This window comes from Rattus norvegicus, chromosome 1, assembly GCF_021556685.1.
Source record: "Rattus norvegicus strain SHRSP/BbbUtx chromosome 1, alternate assembly SHRSP_T2T, whole genome shotgun sequence".
Lineage (NCBI taxonomy): Eukaryota > Metazoa > Chordata > Mammalia > Rodentia > Muridae > Rattus > Rattus norvegicus.
This window is the reverse complement of record NC_141534.1, coordinates 98920412-98940336: the sequence shown is the minus strand read 5'-3', so window position 1 is coordinate 98940336 and position 19925 is coordinate 98920412. Positions and strand designations below refer to the sequence as shown.

The following is a 19925-nucleotide window of genomic DNA, read 5'->3' as shown; positions in this document are numbered from 1 at the left end:
CAGTTTCCATTTTAAAACAGGGGGAAAAGCTACAAAGTCATCCTGTACATTGAATGTCATGAATGTGCTTAACATGTTGAACAGGGTGCTTAAAGGGGGTTTTGATGGTATCTATAGGATCATAATAAATGTATCTGCCTGGGGTTGGGGATTTGGCTCAGTGGTAGAGCACTTGCCTAGCAAGCGCAAGGCCCTGGGTTCAGTCCCCAGCTCTGAAAAAAAGAAAAGAAAAAAAATGTATCTGCCTTTAAAGTTTTGTTGTAAAGACTTATTTAATTAGGTATACCTGTGTGTGTGTGTGCATGTGCACATCCCAGCAAGCCACAAGAGGGCGCCAAATCTGGAGGTGGAGTTCCACACAGTTGAGAACCGTTAGACATGGGTACTGGGAACCAAACTAGGACCCTTTGCAAAAGTTGAAGATCCTCTTAACAGCTGAGCCATCACTCCAGCCTCCTCTTGTTTTTTTTAAAGAGTAGAGCATGGATCCAAGTCCTATCCTTCCTCCTCTCTTCCCCCCACTCCTCATCCCTCCTCTTTACCCCTCCTTCTCCTCCTCCTCCCTTCTTCTTTGTTATGGTTTTGAAACACGTGGCACTACATAGCCCAGACAAGCCTTGAACTCATGATCCTCCTGCCAGATACTTGGATTACAAGTGTGTGCCACCATGCCTGGTCATGCATTCAATTTCTTTCTTTTTTTTTTAAATTCTTTTTATTTTATTGTATGTGTATGGTCGTTAAGCCACCATATATGTCATGGTGGCTAGTTTTATGTGAACTTGACACAAGCTAGAGTCATTAGAGAGGAGGGAGCCTCATTTGAAAGAAAAAAAAAATGCCTCCATAAGTTCAGACCATAGGGAAGCCTGTAGGGCATTTTCTTGATTTACGGGAGAGAGAAGGACTCTGCTCGTTGTGGGTGGTACCATCACTGGGCTGGTGGTCCTGGGTTCTATAAGAAAACAGACCAAGCAAGCCATGAGGAGCAAGTCAGTAAGCAGCACCCCTCCCCGCCATGGTTTCTGCATCAGCTCCTGCCTCCAGGTTCCTACCTTTCTTGAGTTCCTGCCCTGACTTCCTTCAGTGATGAACATGGACATAGAAGTATAAGGCAAGTAAGTCATTTCCTCCCTAAGCTGCTTTTGGTCAAGAGTTTCAGCCACAGTAACTCTAAGACAAAGCCTATGTACCACATGAATACCTGGTGCTTAACCCCTAGGGCCTGGGTCATGAACTGCTGGGTGGGTGCTAGGAATTGAACCCCAGTTTCTGAAAGAGCAAACAGTGCTCTCAATCACCGAACATTCACTCCAGGCCTCCCATTCAGTGCCTTAATAGGTGACATTGTAGCATACACCATTTGCACAAGGCCTGTCCAGATGGCCTTCCTGAGGTCCCTTCCGTCTCATCCTGTCAAGGAACAACTTAGCTAATTGGTGCTCATCGGTATCTTACTTGCTGACCTTACTGACTCACAAGAAACAGAAAGTGTGTGTAGTTAAAGTAAATCTGAAGAGGGGTTGAGGATTTAGCTCAGTGGTAGAGCACTTGCCTTGCAAGCGCAAGGCCCTGGGTTCGGTCCCCAGCTCTGAAAAAAAAAAAAAAAAAAAGAGTATAGGAAAGTAAATCTGAAGAAACTCACAGACTCCAAGGAAGTCCTGAGCAGCCTTGTGGGGTGCAGTGATCGAGAAATCGTTCCCTTTGCTATGTGGGTTTTTATCTCGTGTGACTGTCAATGCTGGCTATTATCTCCTGGGCCACCCAAGTCCTAGTCTGAAAGCCTATGCCTGTGTCTTGAGGTATGTTCCCCGTGATGGTTTTTTGAAACCGTTAAGTTTGACACCGCTGCCTTTGACGGATCCTGGGCTGGCTTTTCTGCTGAGCAAGAGCTGGGGGTCTGACTTTTCCAGCACCATCTGAGCAGAAGCTGTCCTTTCTCCGAGGCATGCTTTGGGCATCGTCGCTGAGCTTCCGGTGCACACAGCCATGTGCTTTATCTCTGCCTGCTGTTCTGCTCCATTGGTCCACATGTCTGTGCACGTGCCAGCATCGGGTTGCTTGTGTCACTGTGGCCCTGCAGCGCGATGTGAAATCTGGCACTGTGACGTATGCTTAAGATCACTTTGGCCATTTGGGGGTCTTTCGTATTTCCAAGGTAATTTCAGGATTTTTTTTTCTATGTCTGGCCTCACACATTTTTAGAGAAAGAAGACAGAGAAAGCTGAATTATAGAATAACTTGTAAAACATTGCCCTTTCTTCTCTCGTAACTATACTTGATCCTACTTTTTCATGTTTTACAACAGTCTTAAAGTCAATCATTAACAGACTGCGTTAACTATGCACTATCAATTATGATAAATATGCATTTCTCCAGCCAATTTAAAGTAGGGTAGTCTCAGCAACTCCAGGTTGTTGGGAGAATCTGTTCTCAGAATCTCTACACGTTTTCCCTCTCTCTGTCCCCTCCCCTCCCCTCTATGTACCCCTCTCTCCTCTCCTCTCCCCTCTTTCTGTAAACCCCTCTCCCCTCCCTGCCTCTCTCTGTACCACCCTCTCCTCTCCCCTCCTCTCTCCCCACCCCTTCTTGCTCTTCAGCACCTTTTCTCCTGTACTCACAGGTAACTTCCAAAGTGAGGTGAACTCTTTACCATCCTCCTAATGGTGAGCTTAGCAGATGTTGAACAAACTCAGGATGACTTCAGCTGCCATGCCTGAAGCCTTAAGGGATGTTTCCAACCACATGTGGAATCCCGAGCCACAGACGCTGTGAAAATAATAAATATTTTCATGTAAACTGTGAAGTTTGGGTGAATTTATTATGCAGAAGTAAAAACCAAATATGTCGCACACGATTCTGTTTGACCGACAAACACTAACAGAAGCAAAGCTGTATGTGGTGTCAGGGCAGAGCGTGTTTACTGAGGCACCATTTACCACCCTCAGCAACATGGAAGCAGAGACACTCCATCGAGAGATGGACGGAGAGACAAAGCCAGACAAAGCAAGACAGCTTTATTCAGCCACGAAGGATGAAATTATTGGGGATAGAGAGACTGCTCACCAGTTAAGAGGGCTTGTTGCTCCTCCAGGGGACCCAAGTTCAATTTCCAGCACCCATGTGGGCTCCCTGTAACTCCAGCTGCAGGAGAGTAGCATCTTCTTCTGGCCTTGGCAGGCACTGCACTCATGGGCACCTACACACACACACACACACACACACACACATACACGCACACACACATACACACTCACAAATACTCACACACATACACACTCACAAACACTCACACACTCACACACACACATACACACGCACATGCACACACATACACATACACTCACACACTCACACACACATACACACTCACAAACACTCACACACTCACACGCACATACACACACATACACACACAGACATACACAGATATACATACACATATACACATACACTCACACACACTCACACTCACACACTCTCACACATATACACACATACACACACATACACACGCACTCACATACACACACTCCCACACACATTCACACACACATACACACACACTACACACACACATATACACACACGCACATGCACACATGCACATGCACACACATACACATACCACACACACCACACACACATACACACTCACAAATACACACTCACACACACATACACACACATACACACACATACACACGCACAGACATACACAGATATACATACACACATACACATACACTCACACTCACATGCACTCATACACACACATACACACACACACACACTCCCCCCCCCACATACACATACTCACTCACACACACTCACACACACATACACACACATACACACACACACACTACACACACACACAATTTAAACATAAAGATAAATTTTAAACCATGTTAAATAATGATGTTGCAAATTGTAGGGAAGTGGTTATCTCTATGAAAGGCACTGGCCTCCTGTCTTTGGAACCCAAACTGAAACTTTTTTTTTTCTTTTTTCTTTTTTTTCGGAGCTAGGCAAGTGCTCTACCACTGAGCTAAATCCCCAACCCCAAACTGAAACTTTTTTAAAAAGATTTATTTATGTATGTAAGTACACAGTTGCTTTTCTAAGACACTCCAGAAGTGGGCATTGGATCCCATTACAGATGGTTTTGAGCCACCATGTGGTTGCTGGGAATTGAACTCAGGACCTCTGGATCTAGAACAGTCAGTGTGCTTAACCACGGAGCCATCTTTCCTGCCCCAAACTGAACCTTATATCATAAACCCTTCTAAATTTGGGTCTCTTAGGCACCCGTTGTCACGTGACCTGTTTCCTTATAATTAATCTGTTTATACACACATGTGTGCACACACATTTTTTAAGGACTCTAGTACAATATGACAGAGATTTAAAAGTTTGGTTTTGTTGGAGACAAGTTCTCACTGTGTAGCCCTGACTGGCCTAGGACTCACGATATAGACCAGGCTGTCCTTGAACTCACAGAGCCTCCTGCCTCTGCCTCCCAAGTGCTGGCATTAAAGGCTTGTGCCACCAAACCTGGTTTAATAAACAATTGTTAAATTGATTAGCTGTCCAAAAAATAGCTGGAAGGATAATTTCACCAGTAAACAGGGAGAGATCTCAAAAGACCTAGGGGGAAAAGCACACAGTCTTCAAAAGCTGTAATAAGATTAACAGCTGAGTTTGTCCTGGAGCGAACAGAAACTAGGAAGAGAGAACACAGGACACTGCAAGAGCAGACCTCAGAACCCTGTACCTGAGGCAGCCCCGCCCTTCTCACACACTAGCCGGCACCTTGCTAAGACACTGACTCTGTAGTTCACAGACTTCTGGTGCTGGCGTCTCTCAGCTGGGAAGTGAGTTCACGTCAGAGCACGGCTGGACAGTGATCCTGCTCCCTACCCCTTCCCAGCCATCTGCCATGGAATCAGAGAGCACAGCTACAGACATGTACTCTGAAACCCCCTTCCTCAGAGGGCCAGAAGGGCTCTGCTCTGTGGGCCTGATTCTTCTCTTCCAAACTTTCTCTGTATTGCTGGGGTCTGAACTCCCCACCATGTTATCTATTATCTGGTACTGGAGCCTGAACTCTGTTGAGAATTCCTGCCATGCTTTTTTGTCTGTCTGTCTGTCCATCCATCTGTCTGTCCATCTGTCTGTGACATTAATAACTGCTCTAATAAACTCCTTATCCCTGCTGTCCCCTTGAAGTTCATATCCAAGGCCCTCCTGTGTCTTCTTTGTCCTGGGGCCAGGACAGGGTTTCCCTACATAAACCAGGGGAGCCTTGAATTGGTGTGTCTCACCACATCAGGAAGACAATATCCTCAATCAGCTAAAAAAAAAAAAAAAAACTAGTTACCAACCTAGAGCTCCACATCCAGTGAAAGGAAGCTTCAGAGATAAGGGTGAAGAAAGATGGGGATAGTGGCATACACCTGTAATCCCAGCACTCAGGAGGCAGAGGCAGGGGACTGGAGACCCGCCAGGTCTACAAAAAAGGAGGAAGAGAAGGAGGAGGAGGAAGAGGAGGAGGAAGAAGAAGAGGAGGAGGAAGGAGGGGGAAGAGAAAGGGAAGGAGGAGGAGGAAGGAAGGAGGAAAGGAAGTGGAGGAGGAGAAGGAGGAGAAGGAGGAGGAGGAGGAAGAAGAGGAGGAGGAAGAGGAAGAGGAGGAGAAGGAGGAGGAAGAGGAGGAGGAGGAGAAGGAGGAAGAGGAGGAAGAGGAGGAGGAGGAGAAGGAAGAAGAAGAGGAGGAAGAGGAGGAGGAGGAGAAGGAAGAAGAGGGAGAGGAGGAAGAGGAGGAGGAAGAAGAGGAGGAGGAGGAGAAAGAGGAGGAGGAAGGGAAGGAGGAGGAGGAGAAAGAGGAAGAGGAGGAAGAGGAGGAGGAGGAGAAGGAAGAAGAAGAGGAGGAAGAGGAGGAGGAGAAGGAAGAAGAGGGAGAGGAGGAAGAGGAGGAGGAAGAGGAGGAGGAGGGTGGAGTGTTTAGACAATGTTTAGACAGCCTGTAACTGGAGGTGTTAGCTACTCGTGCACCGCCCACAGAAGGCAAAAGCAGTGTTTAAAGCAGTTAATTCAAGTAAGAGAAAAATGATCCCAGAGTTAAGGAATAAACAACTGGGCATGGTGGTGCATGCCTTTAGTCCCTGCACTCAGGAGGCTGAGGCAAATGGATCTCTGTGAACTCGAGGACAGCCTGGTCTACAGAGTCTCTAAGCAAACGCTGACTGTATAAAACTAAGATAGATTTTCACAAAGTGGGCTGAAGAACTTTACCAAGAAGCGAACCCAGAGCTGAAGCTGTGTATTCTTGAAGCTAACCCTGATGGTTCATTCTGAGGGAGCGAGGAAGGGAAGGGAGTGGGAGAGTCAGTGCTGAGTCTGCAAAACCAGAGTGCAGGCTTCAAAAAAGTTTCACCGAGAGTCAGCAGAGCTTCTCCCTGCTCAGAAACTCGGAGCCAGCGTAGAGCGTGCGGCTGAGAGTTAACCCCACAGGAAGAGAACAGAAACTGTGATATGCATCTGACAACTATGGCCACTAATTAATTGATGGGGCGCAACTCTGGGAAGTTTTTAATTTCCCAGCTCTTAGTCCATCCGCTCAGTGCTCCTGGCTCGGTATCCAAAGCCCCCAGGAGCAATTGAGTCAGAGACCGAGGGAGCCGTAAATTGAGCCAACTTAGAAGGGAGTGGGTAGTGCCAGGGGCCTTAGCGGAGTGTGGAATTAGGATAAAATACTCAAATCTACTTAAATCTACTCTAAATCATCTTGCAAGAGCTCACTCAATTAATTATAAATGACTCATATTATGACCTTAAAATTCTAAGACACATCTTGAGGTTTGTTTATTCATTTATTTTTGTGTGTGTGTGTGTGTGTGTGTGTGTGTGTGTGTGCGCAACCGAGAGAGAGGAAGAGAGAGGGCATTTGTTTATGTGCACCACAGGAACTCCTGGAAGCCAGAAGAGGGTTTTGGATCCCACTGCCTCCCGGAACTGGAGTTACTGGCAATTGTGATCCTGCCACCACGCGGGTGCTAAGAACTGAACCTGGGTATTCAGCAAGAGCAATTCAATGAGTGGATGAAAAACGTATGAGCCAGCCAGGGAGGCTCAGGTCTTTGATCCCAGTACTTGAGAGGCAGAGAGGCACGCGGATCTCAGTGAATTCTAGGCCAGCCTGTTCTACATAGTGAGCTCCAAACCAGCTAGGACTAGTAAGGTCCTGTCTGAAAAATAGAAAACTACACACACATAGGCACACATTCACACACCCTCTCTTACACATACTCACACACATTCACATGCACACATTCACACACACACACACACACACACACACACACACACACACACACGGAAGGCATCATAAACAAGGAGCCTATGAATATTTTTATGCTTATAAATTGGAAGGTTAAAATACAATCTAGTAAAATAAAAAACCCTACAATCTATTAAAAGCAAGCAAAACCTAAATAATGTCACCTCTGCATCTCTTCCTAGAAATGATACGCCAAGTCCTAGCAGTGGATACCACTGAACAGTCAAGGACAGTAAATATTTGTTTTTCCAGGAACTGCTAACAGGGGGAACACTTCCCGACTGGTATAGGAAGACAGAATGACCTTTATCCCCTAAAAGGGTTACCTCAGTTGGATAGTCTTTTTTGTTTGTTTGTTTTGAGTCAGGGTCACATGATGTGTCCTAGGCTGGCCTTGAACTTTCATCAGTCTTCCTGCCCCAGCTTCCTAAGTGTTGAGATTAAAGGCATGTGCCACCACTGGTATTTTAAACAAATGATCAGTTCCCAGAATAACGTAATAAAGGGAAAATCATATGGTTACCTCAGTGGATGCAGCAGAAGCGTGTACAATAAAAAAACACAGCACTCATTTGTGGTAAGCTTTCTGTCAGCTTCAGACATCAGCTAGACAGACCTGGGAAGAGGGAACTTCAGTTGAGGAAGTGGTTCCGTCAGCATGGACTATAGGTAATCTCGGGTGATTTTTCTTGACTGCTAATTAAAGGAGGAGGGTTCAACCCTCCGTGGGCAGGTGAGTCTGGCCTACATAACATAGGTGAGCCATGGAAACCAAGTCAGTAAGCAGTGTTCCTCCATGGCTTCTGCTTCAGGCTCTGCCTGCAGCTTCTTGCCTTGAGTTCTTGCCTTGGTGTCCCCCGATGATGAACTGTGACCTGGAAGCCAAATAAAATTCAAGTTCCTTTCAGTCAGTGTTTTCTCAACACAAGTGAGAAGCAAGCAGGAAAAATTTTTCTCCCAAACTAAAACTGAATGCAAGCTTGTAGGATGCCTAAAATACCTACAAATGAGAGGAGGGGTGGGACTTGCATTGGCAACCTGGAGAAAATGTGTAAGAAAAATATACTGATTAACAGTTGCACCAGTGGATCTAGGCAATGGCAAGGAAAGAAAGAAAAGGGTAGTGCAAGCCTGTGGTTCTGACCTGGAGGAAGCTGAGGCAGGAGGGTTACTGCAAGTCAAAGGCCAACCTGAGCTACCTGGCAAGACCTTGTCTCTAAAAGGCAGGGTGTCGTAGGTGACAGTTCAGTTGGTAAATGCTTGTGGGCAAGCCTTAGGTCTTCAATTCAATCTCCGAAACTGGTATTTAAAACAAAAACACGTGGTTGCTCATGCTTGCAACCACAGGCTGCAGAGGTGGCGGCAGGTGGCCTCCTGAAGCTTTCTGGTAAGTTCCAGGCCAATGAGAGTCTCTGTCAGGAAAACAAAACAAAACAAAACAAAACCCCTCGGTAGATGACACCTGAGGACTACTACCCATGATCAACTTTTGCCCTCCACATGCACACACACACAGGTACCTGCATACACATGAACACACATACACAGACATTCATGCACATACACAACACAGGTACCTGCATACATATGAACATGCATACAAACATGTATGCATGCACACACACAAGTACCTGCATATACACGAACATGCATACACATGAACATGCATGCACACACACAAGTACCTGCATACACATGAACATGCATGCACACACACAAGTACCTGCATACACATGAACATGCATGCACATACACAAGTACCTGCATACACATGAACATGCATGCACACACAGGTACCTGCATACACATGAACATGCATGCACACACAGGTACCTGCATACACGTGAACATGCATGCACACACAGGTACCTGCATACACGTGAACATGCATGCACACACACAGGTACCAGCATTTACATGAACATGCATATATACAGATGCATGCACACACACAGGTACCTGCATACACGTGAACATACATACATACACATGCATGCATGCACTCAAGGTGTAAGGACTGAAAAAGAAATAAAACTGCTATTGTTTATCAATGATGTGACAAAGGCAATTGCTGCCAGGCCGGGTGACCTGTGTTCCATCCCTGGGACTCACATGGCAGAAGGAGAGAATGGACCCCTTCGAGTTGTCCTCTGACTCCCACCTGCATGCTCTGACATAGGTGTCCCTGCCCCTGAAAAAAAATGTAAAACACACTTTAAACCCTATCTTCACACCAGTCCCACTGACTTTGCTGATCGCTCTGCTCTGTTTTGTTTAAGGGATTGGACTAGGGGTGTCACAAATGCTAGGTACCGCTCAGATATGACCCCACTTGTCTTCTCCTTTTGATTTCCAGACTGTCTCACTGAGTCAGCCAGAAGGGCCTTGAACTCTCTCTGCAGCCCAGGCAGGCCATAAACTTTCCACCTCCTGCTGCAGCTCTGCAATTACAGGTCTGAAGCACTAGTCCTGGTCCCGTAGTCACATTTCTTGGTACCTGGGCTGGACCTTCAAGACTGGAGGTGTGAAGGGGGAGCATGATTTCCTGCAGAACGTGATCAACTACCACCTCACAGACCTGCAAATACCACCTCACAGACCTGCAAATACCACCTCACAGATCTGCAGGGCCTGATGGAGTCACTCTGTGGGAAACGGCTGGGCAATACTGCCCACCGAATAGACACGCACACCCTTTGGTCCAGGTATCCCATTCCTAGGTATAAAATGCCATAGAGAGGTGCACATCCAGAGACATGTACAGGGATGTGCACTGAGGTTGTCATAGTAACCTAAGATGAAGGCAAACCAAATGCCCACAGCAGGGGAGTGGGGTGATGAATTTGAGCATACTGATACAGTGGGTTTCCACGGAGTAATGACAATGAGCTCTTTCGCCACTTACACAACCCCCACCCCATCCCCACAGAGGCAGAATTTATGAACACAGTGTTGAGGGAGGCGTGGTGGTGCATGCCTGTAATCCCAGCACTCAGGGGAAGCAGGCAGGAGGGTTTAGTGACAGTTTGGTTCAGCAGGTAAAAGCACACTTTCCAGCAGGTCTGCAGTCTTGAACTCAATCCTGGAGCCCACATGAAGGTGGGAGGAGAGAACCCAGTTGAGCGCTGATCTCTGACCGCGCCCCTCATGCATATGATAATTATGTTAAACAATTTGATAGTAGGAGAGCAAGGCTGTAGTGGCACAAGCCCAGCACTCAGAGGCAGAGGCAGGCTCTGTGAGTTTGAGGCTAACCTGGTCTACAGAGTGGGTTCCAGGCCAGTCCACAGACCCTGTCTCAAAAGAAGGAGAAAAAGATGTTCCTTGATCCTGTACTTAGCATGTGACTTTCGGGAGTGGTGCAATTTTCCTCTCCAAATGAGTTAATTAAAACAAATTAATTAAAAATAAATAAATAGAGGGGTTGGGGATTTAGCTCAGTGGTAGAGTGCTTGCCTAGCAAGTGCAAGGCCCTGAGTTCGGTCCTCAGCTCCGGGAAAAAAAATTCAAAAATAAATAAATAGCTTCAAATCAGTCTATTGAGGGTCTACATCCGATTAAAAAGCAAACGAAAGACCATAGTCAGGACAATACAAATGTCCCTGTTGTCAGGAACACAGATTCAAGCTACCAAGAGCATTTCTTTTCTTTTTTTCTTTTCTTTTTTTTTTTCGGAGCTGGGGACCGAACCCAGGGCCTTGCGCTTGCTAGGCAAGCGCTCTACCACTGAGCTAAATCCCCAACCCCACCGAGAGCACTTCTAATTAACACTACTGTTAGCAGCTTGCAAAATCCCTCCTCAAAGACCACACTGTCTGGGCTGGAGATACAGCTTAATTGGCAAAGGGCTTACCCAGAATCCATGAAACCCCAGGTTCGATTGATGCCCAGCATCACATAAAGCTGAGTGTGGCAGCACTCACGTGGAGTCAAAGCGCTGGGCAGAGACAGGAGGATTGGAAATTTAAGGTCATCCACAGCTATACTGAGAGTTCAAAGCCAGCCTGGGCCCCTGAGACTCCATCTCAACAGCAGTGACAATAAAGCCAGTTTTTATGGCTAAAGAAACATCAACAGCTGACGTTCTTAGCTAAGGGATTACCTGGGAGTTCTAGGCGCTAGCCCCTCGCACATTAAAAAAAAAAAAAGCTGCACGAAAAATTTCCCACAGCAACAGGCTAGGACATTATTAAAGCAGTACAGTATGTACTATGTACTACAGTTAATTTATGCAATTATGATTTAATGCCGCATCTGTGTGGTTGTTTACATTTCTCGAGGTTGCAAATGGCGTTGTGCAGTCATGCGTAGCATCTGCAAGAGTCCATTTTGATCAACTGTAGCTTATTATAGCCTCTGCATATATTTTACGGTAGTAAATGATAAAACATCATGTCCCCAGCAAATATTTTATTTATCTATAGCCTATCTTTTTTTTCTTAATGTTTTGAAGTTGACAAAAATCTCCAATAACCACTACCTAAATCCACACTTAGTAGGTCCACACCATTCAAACCTGGGTTTCTCGAGTGTCAGCTGTATTTTCTTTTATTATGGGATTGAGAAGAAAGGTTTCAGAAGAAGAAAAGCAACCTGGGGAAAAACAAGACAAGAATAGACCGAACGTAGCTACCCAGATGTAGTTCTTATCCCCGAGGAATCCAAAACTAATTTTCATCATGGATTCCCCTTAAGGACAGCGTTTCCTTATCCCCCGCGGATTATTTAGGCGAACTCAGGCTTTGAGTGTCCCAAAGCTAGCTGAGTCTGCAGTTGCTATGCCCAAACCCCTCTGTTGCTAGTCCCAGTTACCATAGAAACCTGTAATCAAAAACAACCCTTACCCTCTTCTTCCTTATCCCAGGGGGGCAGAGCTGAGCTCTCCAAGCTGCGGCTTTGGCTACATCCGATGCGGGGGTGGGTGTGTGGGAGTGGGCGTGGGGGTGGGTGGAACTGAGCACGCTGCAGATTTACCCTAGACTCTTTAACAGGATTTGGCATCTGCGGACCTCATGTGATTCTAGCAGAATTCTGTGTCAAAACCAGCTTCGGTTTCTTCTTTTTCTCCCAACAATCCTGGATTAATGAATACCCCAGTAATCACAGGTGGGGATTTCCTACCCAGCTGGCGCTTCCTTGGCTCAAGGCCCGGTCCTTCCATCCTCCCCGTAGGAGGAGGGCATCCTGGCAGGTCTCACGGGAGTTTTTGGAAGTAGGCGTAGCAGCTACTAAACCCGTCCGTGAGCAAGAGAACACGCTCAATTCCCGGGTGCTTCCTGAGAGCTCTTGTTCGGACAAGTTTTAGATCGATGGGCCCTTTAAAAAGTAATAATAATTCGGGCTGGAGTGATGGCACCGTGGTTAAAGAACTCGCTGCTCTGGCACAGGATGTGAGTCCGCTGGGATCCCAGCATCCATTTTCAGGTGCCCTAAGTAGTAGTGATGATTTGCTAAGTGCTTAGCTTGGGTGGCTCTTATTTAAAATTCTAATCCTAAGTAAAAACACCCAGGTGCCCCTCCCTCCCTCCGTCTCTCCTTTTCCTCCCCCTCCCTCCCTCTCCCCCCTCCTCTCTCTCCCCCTCTCCCTCTCTCCCTCTTTGCTCCTCCCTCTCCCTCCTCCCTCCCCTCCCTACCCCTCTCCCTATCCCTGCATACTGGTATACTGGTATACAGAGAGGCTCATCTGGGAGGTGGAGGCAGGGAGATCAGAATTTCAAGAGGATCATTAGTTAGTTGAGATCCTGTTTTTTTAAAACAAAACAAAACAAAACCATAAAAAGGGCTGATGGGATGGCATAGGGATAAAGGAGCTTGCTGCTAAGCATGACTACCAGAGTTTGAACAGAGACGCACTGAGTGGCAGGAGAGAACTGACTTGAAAATTGTCCTATGACCTCCACTCTCACTTTGTGGCACACGAACCCAGCTGCCACTACTAAATAAATACATTTATGTAATTAAAAATTTTAACCTTAAAACAAACAAACAAACAAACAAACAAACACACACTTTCCGAAGGCGTTGAGGTGGCTCAGCAGCTAACGACAACCTGCTACACCCAACCTGACCGGACCTGAATTCAATCCATTAAGACCCACACAGTGGGGGGTTGGGGATTTAGCTCAGCGGTAGAGCGCTTGCCTAGAAAGGGCAAGGCCCTGGGTTCGGTCCCCAGCTCCGGAAAAAAAAGAAAAAAAAAAAGACCCACACAGTGGAGTGATACAACCATTTCCACAGTCTGGCCTCTGGCCTCTACACATGCACTGTGGCAGGTGTGCCCAAAGATACACACGCAGACAAAATCCACATGGAATTGTAAAACAAAACAGAACAAAAACTGTCTTCCCAAAAAAAATCCCACGGGAGCAGAATTATTTCGTTGGAAATGTGAGCACGTATGTGTATGTGTTCATGAATGTAACATGTGTGTGGAAAGCCAGAGGTGTCCTGCTCTCCACTTGACGTTTTTAGACAGGGTCTTTTACCAGTTTGGCCAGGCTAGCTGACCAGTAAGCACGAGGGAGCCTTCTGTCTCCCAGTGCCATGTTTTCACACAAGTTGTACCATGCCTGGCTTTCCACACTGGCCCTGGGGATCCTAACTCAGTTCCCCATGTTTGCACAGCACGTTCTTTCCCTACTGAGTCATCTCCCTAGCCCAGGAACAAACATCTTTAGACCAAGGACCTTAGTTTTTTTCTAAGGAGCAGCTCTCTGCCTCTCTGAGTACCTATCCTATATGCAGTCCTCAGAAAGCAGGAAGGAGGGCAAGAAGGGGACCGTTCTCAAAAGAACTTGCGGTTAGGTCAACAGTAGCAGGGACCTGGAAGAGAAAGCATGGTGATTGTTAGGTGATGTGACATCCACAGAAAACCTATTTGGGGTATTTTGAAGCTGTGTGTGTGTGTGTGTGTGTGTGTGTGTGTGTGTGTGTGTGTGGCCTTGGGGGTTTATCCTGTGTCCTATGTGTTTGCTTTGCTCCCACCTCTTTCACAGTGGCCTGCCTGACTCTTGCATTACACTACTGGAGCTAAAACCCACAACTTCAAACACCAAGCAGGGTCAATTCGCTGCCCCTGGGTTGTGTCCCCAGTCCGAGAAACTCCTCTGCCTCCTGGGATTTCCCCAGCATGGGACTTGGATACAATGTTCACTTCGCCTATTTTATCTATTGTTTGTATCTGTCTCCCTCCCCTAAAATAAACCCAGGGGAGGCCAGCTGGACCTACTTGCTTTATTCCCTGGTGTATAGCAAGTGCTTAACACTATTCCTCACATACAGTAGTCACTCAATAAATACTCACAGGCAACTGAAAAGCCAGGACTTTAACTAATAAAATACCAAGCCTTTTAAATTTAATTATTTTTTTTCTTTTGCCTCCACTCAAACTGGGACATTTGATCAGAATGTCTTTGCAGTGGGCAGGGGAGATGGCTCACTGGGTAGAGACACTTGCTGCCAAGCCTGACGACCTAAGCTTGATCCCAGGAAACTATTTATGGTGGAAGAAGAGAACTGAGTCCCACAGGCTGTCCTCTGACCTTCACACTCAAGGTGGCATGTTCATGTCTGCATTAATTAATTAAAAACTTTAAGAAAGCTGTTGCAAAGGGCTTGGGCCTCAAACCCAGTGATAGAGCATTTGCCTAGCAAGCACAAGGCTCTGGGTTCCTCCCATCTCTGTAAAATAGGGACAAAAAGTCTTTAGTGTTACCCCAAAGTATATCGTTAATAGACTTTAAAGATACTGGATCAGGTTGTGTTGTTTCTGATTCTGGTTCCATTTAGAAATGAATTATGAGGGCTAGAATAATGGCTAGGAAGTTAAAAGCATGAGGTAACTGCTCATCCAGAGGACCTGCCTTTCATTCCCACCACCCCATGTCAGGTGACTCACAATGACCTGCAACTCTAGCTCCAGGGGATCTGAGTCCTTTGGCCTTTGCAGGTACCTGCATTCATGTCTACAGGTACACACACACACACTCACACATACACACACTCACACACATGCTCGCACACATGCACACACAATACTAAAAGTAAATCTTAAAAAATAATTATCAGTAAATATTAACCTCCTAATAGCAAGATATAAAATCCTGGAAAAATTTTATTCTGCAACACAAAGTGATTTGGGGGTTAACTGGAGAGTCTCTGAAGGATAATTGAAAGACAACACATACATTTGTCTTTAATCATGGCGTGAAGCGTCTAAGGCGTCACGTGAAAAAGGCTGACAGGCGATTAGAAGGACCAAGTCAGGAACTGGATGCCAAACTCCTGCCAGACACCCTGTCTGTCTGCCTCTGCCTTTCTCTGAGAGCGAATGTTAGCATGCAGCAAGTCTACAGAGGGAGACACGGAGGCCCAGAGAGGAGAGATAACCAGCCCAAGGTCACACGGACCCCAGCTGAGTGGGAGCCTTAGATGCTCCTCCTTCGAGCCTCTCTCCAGACGGTCTTCTCACTTTCCAGAACACAGCACAGCATGACACCGCACACATGGTTTCATGTTCCCGGTCAACACATATGTTTTTAGTAATTGTCGTGTCCCTGGCAGTGTGCAGGCTTCCTCGGAGATCACTGTAGGAAGCCCAACGCCTCACTGGGAGGTGCATGTTAGCCCTGGGTTCAGGATAGGATGTGACAACTGACTGGGGTCCATTGTAGATGCCTAGGGAGTTCTGAAAAAGGAGGAGGAGGAGGAAGAGGAGGAGGAGGAAGAGGAGGAGGAGGAGGAGGAAGAGGACTTTGATGTTCATCTTGTCTCCCCTCATGGTGGAATCTCTATCCTCACTAGGACTGACCCGTCACCTGCTGTATTATCTCTGCATGGGGGTACCGCTAGGCCCTCGTCTTTTATTTCAACTGTCCCTTCCCTCATCTGAAGTACAGAGGCAAACCCTTATTTTCTTGGATGCTGGGGGTAGGGGGAAACATGAGATCCAAATTCTGTCAGATGCGGGTTTGGTCCATTTTCTCTTGCTAAAGCAAAAACACCTGAGGCTGCGTAGTTTATTCAGGCAAGAGGTTTATCTCAGCTTGTGGTTCTAGAGGCTGAGAGGTTTGAAATTGGGCAGCTATATCTTTTATTTTGTTTTGTGACAAAGCTGGCCTTGTAGCCCAGGCTGGCCCATATTCTCCTGCTTCAGCTCTCTGAATGTTGGTAATATAGGCATGTGCTACAACACCGAGCCCCAAACAGTTAATGTTGTTGTTGTTGTTCTGCAGCGTTGGTGTTGGAATCCAGGGCTTTGTAAGTGCCAAGCAAGCGCTCTACCACTGAGCCACACCCTAACCCCTCACTGGGGAATTATAGGTAGGGCTGTCTGCTGAGCCACGCCCCCAGCCCCTCACTGGGGGATTCTAGGCAGGGGCTCTACCACTGAGCCACGCCCCCAGCCCCTCACTGGGGATTCTAGGCAGGGGCTCTACCACTGAGCCACGCCCCCAGCCCCTCACTGGGGGATTCTAGGCAGGGGCTCTACCACTGAGCCACGCCCCCAGCCCCTCACTGGGGGATTCTAGGCAGGGGCTCTACCACTGAGCCACACCCCCAGCCCCTCACTGGGGGATTCTAGGCAGGGGCTCTAACACTGAGCCACGCCCCCAGCCCCTCACTGGGGGATTCTAGGCAGTGGCTCTAACACTGAGCCACGCACCCAGCCCCTTACTGGGGGATTCTAGGCAGGGGCTCTACCACTGAGCCATACCCCAGCACCTCACTGGGAGATTCTATGCAGGTGCTGTCTGCTGAGCCATATCCCCAACCCAGTAGCCAAGTCTTTCCAGGTCTGCAAGCTGTTTCATAGCACAGCACGCACAGCACCACATGTGACATCTTCCAGCAACAGTGTACCTGGAGATTGGTGGACGTATGTGAAAGAGTGAGTGGAGACACCAGGTTCTATTCATGACAACCTGCTCTAGAGATAACTAACTCCTCCACCCCACCCCCAAGGAATTAAATACATTAATCCCTTCAAGAAGGTGGAGCTCCCGTGACATGATAATCTCCTAAAGGTCCCACCAGCCCTCAATACCATCATCGTGAGAACCAGTTTTTCAACCTATGCATTGGAGCACAAATCACTCAAACCATCTCCCAGACCCGCTGTTAGATCTTGGATCTGAAGCCCAGTGACACAGAGCATGAGCCATCACCAGAGAGCAGTGACTATATCAGGCAGAGGCCAAACCTGAGAACACATCCGTTCCTAGGTGCCAATGGCCAAGCCGGTTGAAAGAAGATTTGCCTATCGGCTCCCATTAAACCTGTGAGCTCATGGAAGCTTCCAGAACCCCGTGTGTTTGGTTTGCTCTTTAGTCTATTAGCCTGTCTTCTTTGGTCAAGACTATCTTTTCCGTCTTCAGCGTGGATGATTACAGTTCAGGAAGCCTGTGTAGCAATCATTAGGGAGACAGAAAGTGAAACCCGCTCTTTGGAAGGAAAACTGTGGTTTGGGCTGGTGAGGGAGTGGGGAGGAAGTCAGTGGGAGAGTGTGAGCCGGCCATGTGCGAGGCTTTTGATTCCACCAGAAAAACAAAAAGGAAACTGGTTACTAGTTCTGACCCTCCCTCCACGGGCCAAAGGCTGCCTGAGTCTTTCTCAACCAAGCTGGAAAATGGCAGTTTCTTTCCTTTAGTTCCAGGGATCTACTCGAAGATTGCTAATTGCACAGGAAGCCACAGGACCGGAGCTGAAAGCCCCTCTGTTTGCCACAGGAGACAGCAAGCCAGACTGGGCTTGAGCTCCGGCCCAGGCATCTAGGAGGGCTGTGTCAGTGCTTCGGGCATCCCGACGGGTTGGTTCTGTGTGACTGAGGCAGGGAGAGGCTTTCCTGTAGTTTGGCTCAAGAACTGAGATATTATCTGTAAAGTTGTGCTGCGCCTGATCCTGAAACCATGAAAGAATTAAGCTCAGGATGACACAGTTACGGGGTAAATACCGACCATAACCCCGGTTCCCTTCCATAGTGCCTGGGTTCATCCGCCACTTTATTTTTGGGGCACGTCTGTGCCTTTAAGTTCTCCGCACCCACAGTTACAGTGTGGGATAGCGCCTTGAATTCATCAAAGCCAATTACTGCAGTTCATTTTTTCAGCTTGGAGTTTTTCATTTTAAGTTGTCATGGGAAAATAACTCTTAATAAATCCCTTTAAGCGCAAGGAACTAGGGCAATTATGGACATTTTAAGAATTATTGAAACATTTTAAAGTTTTTTTGATGAATGTTCTGAAGGACACAAGTACTGTTTTTTTCTCCCTTTTTCTGTTTTGGAAGGGCTTCAATTACTTTCAAGGACAGACACCGGGCACACAGATTGTTCAAATCTAATTAATTATCTGCCTCTTCCCACAACAGTCACACCTTCAAAACATTGAGGTTGGCCTTAATTATCTGAGATTCTCCCACACTGGAATAATTGCACACGCCCTTCGGGGCCATGACAGATATATGTTCGGGATGAATTCTAACAACCAAAGAGGGAAATCAAGTTCTGTTTGTTTAGGTGTGAGTAAACCCTCTGGTCATGCATGAAATAGTCACAAGTTGATAGAAGGCTTCTGGAAACCCAAAGGGGGTACCTAAGAATAAAACCACATAGGTCAAGTTGACCAAAGACATTGACACTTTAAAAATAATTTATGATGAAGATGGTGATGGTGATGATGATGATGAAGGTGTGTGAATGGTATTTGTGTATCTGTGTGTGCAGAGGCCAGAGGGGGACATTAGGTATACTAGCCTATCTCTCCAGTCCCATGGTGACAGGGATTTAAGGCTCACCATCCTGGCTAAGCCTGACTAATCCTTGAGTGCCTGGGATCCACCTGCCTCTGTGCCTGTTCTCTCTGAAGTTACAGGCACACACATCCATGCCAAACCTTTACATGGGTTTTGGGAATTTGAACTCAGCTCTTCATAATTGCATAGCAAGCATTGTGCTTTTAAATATTCATTTATCACATTTTATGTTTGTGAGTGTTTTGCTTGCACGCACGCGAGTGTACCACGTGTGTTCCTGTGCCCAAAAGGATCATAAGAGATCATTGGATCCTCTGAAACTGGAGTTACAAGGCTGTTGTGAGCTACCAGATGGGCTCTGGGAACTGAACATAGATCTTCTGCAAGAGCAATGGGTGCCCTTAAGTACTGAGCCGTTCGTTTCTCCAGCCCTCAATAGCAAGTACTCTTACCTGCTGAGCCGTCTCCCGGGCTGCTGTTATTATCTTTGACTATACATGAGGTTAGAAATCCTACATCTGGGAATAAACAGTGGTAGAACGATCCCAGGAATGGTAGAGGTCAGATGACCCCATCAATGCTCAAGCCCAGAGATGCTGAACAGTGGGAAAGCTGAAGGCCAGAGGCCAGCAAGAAGTGGAGAGTGCTTCTTGTGTTGAGAGACTCTCACATGGGCTGGGTGTACCTCATTGGTGTGTGCGCATGAGAAAATGAGCACCTAAGGCCCAGAGGAGGTGGCCCGGAGGGTAAAGTGCTTGCTGTGCACACCTGTAATCTCAGAGCTGGGGCAGCAGCTACAGGAGGATGCCTGAAGCTTCCTGATCAGCCAGTCTCA

The 19925-nt window shown here is 47.0% G+C and overlaps 2 long non-coding RNA genes across 2 annotated transcripts; both read right to left on the bottom strand.

Moving 5' to 3' along the window:
* Nucleotides 1-688: 688 nt before the first annotated feature.
* On the bottom strand, nt 689-3865 carry LOC102555648 (uncharacterized). The gene is made up of 4 exons (XR_015646325.1): nt 3067-3865; nt 2622-2769; nt 1056-2185; nt 689-955 (listed from the first exon to the last, which is right to left on the bottom strand). It is a non-coding gene; the product is annotated as an uncharacterized LOC102555648 (long non-coding RNA).
* Nucleotides 3866-7397: 3532 nt separating this feature from the next.
* Nucleotides 7398-12408, bottom strand: LOC148007327 (uncharacterized). Its single transcript, XR_015646324.1, has 4 exons — nt 12184-12408; nt 9452-9530; nt 8539-8751; nt 7398-8214 (listed from the first exon to the last, which is right to left on the bottom strand). It is a non-coding gene; the product is annotated as an uncharacterized LOC148007327 (long non-coding RNA).
* Between the last annotated feature and the right edge of the window lie 7517 nt (nt 12409-19925).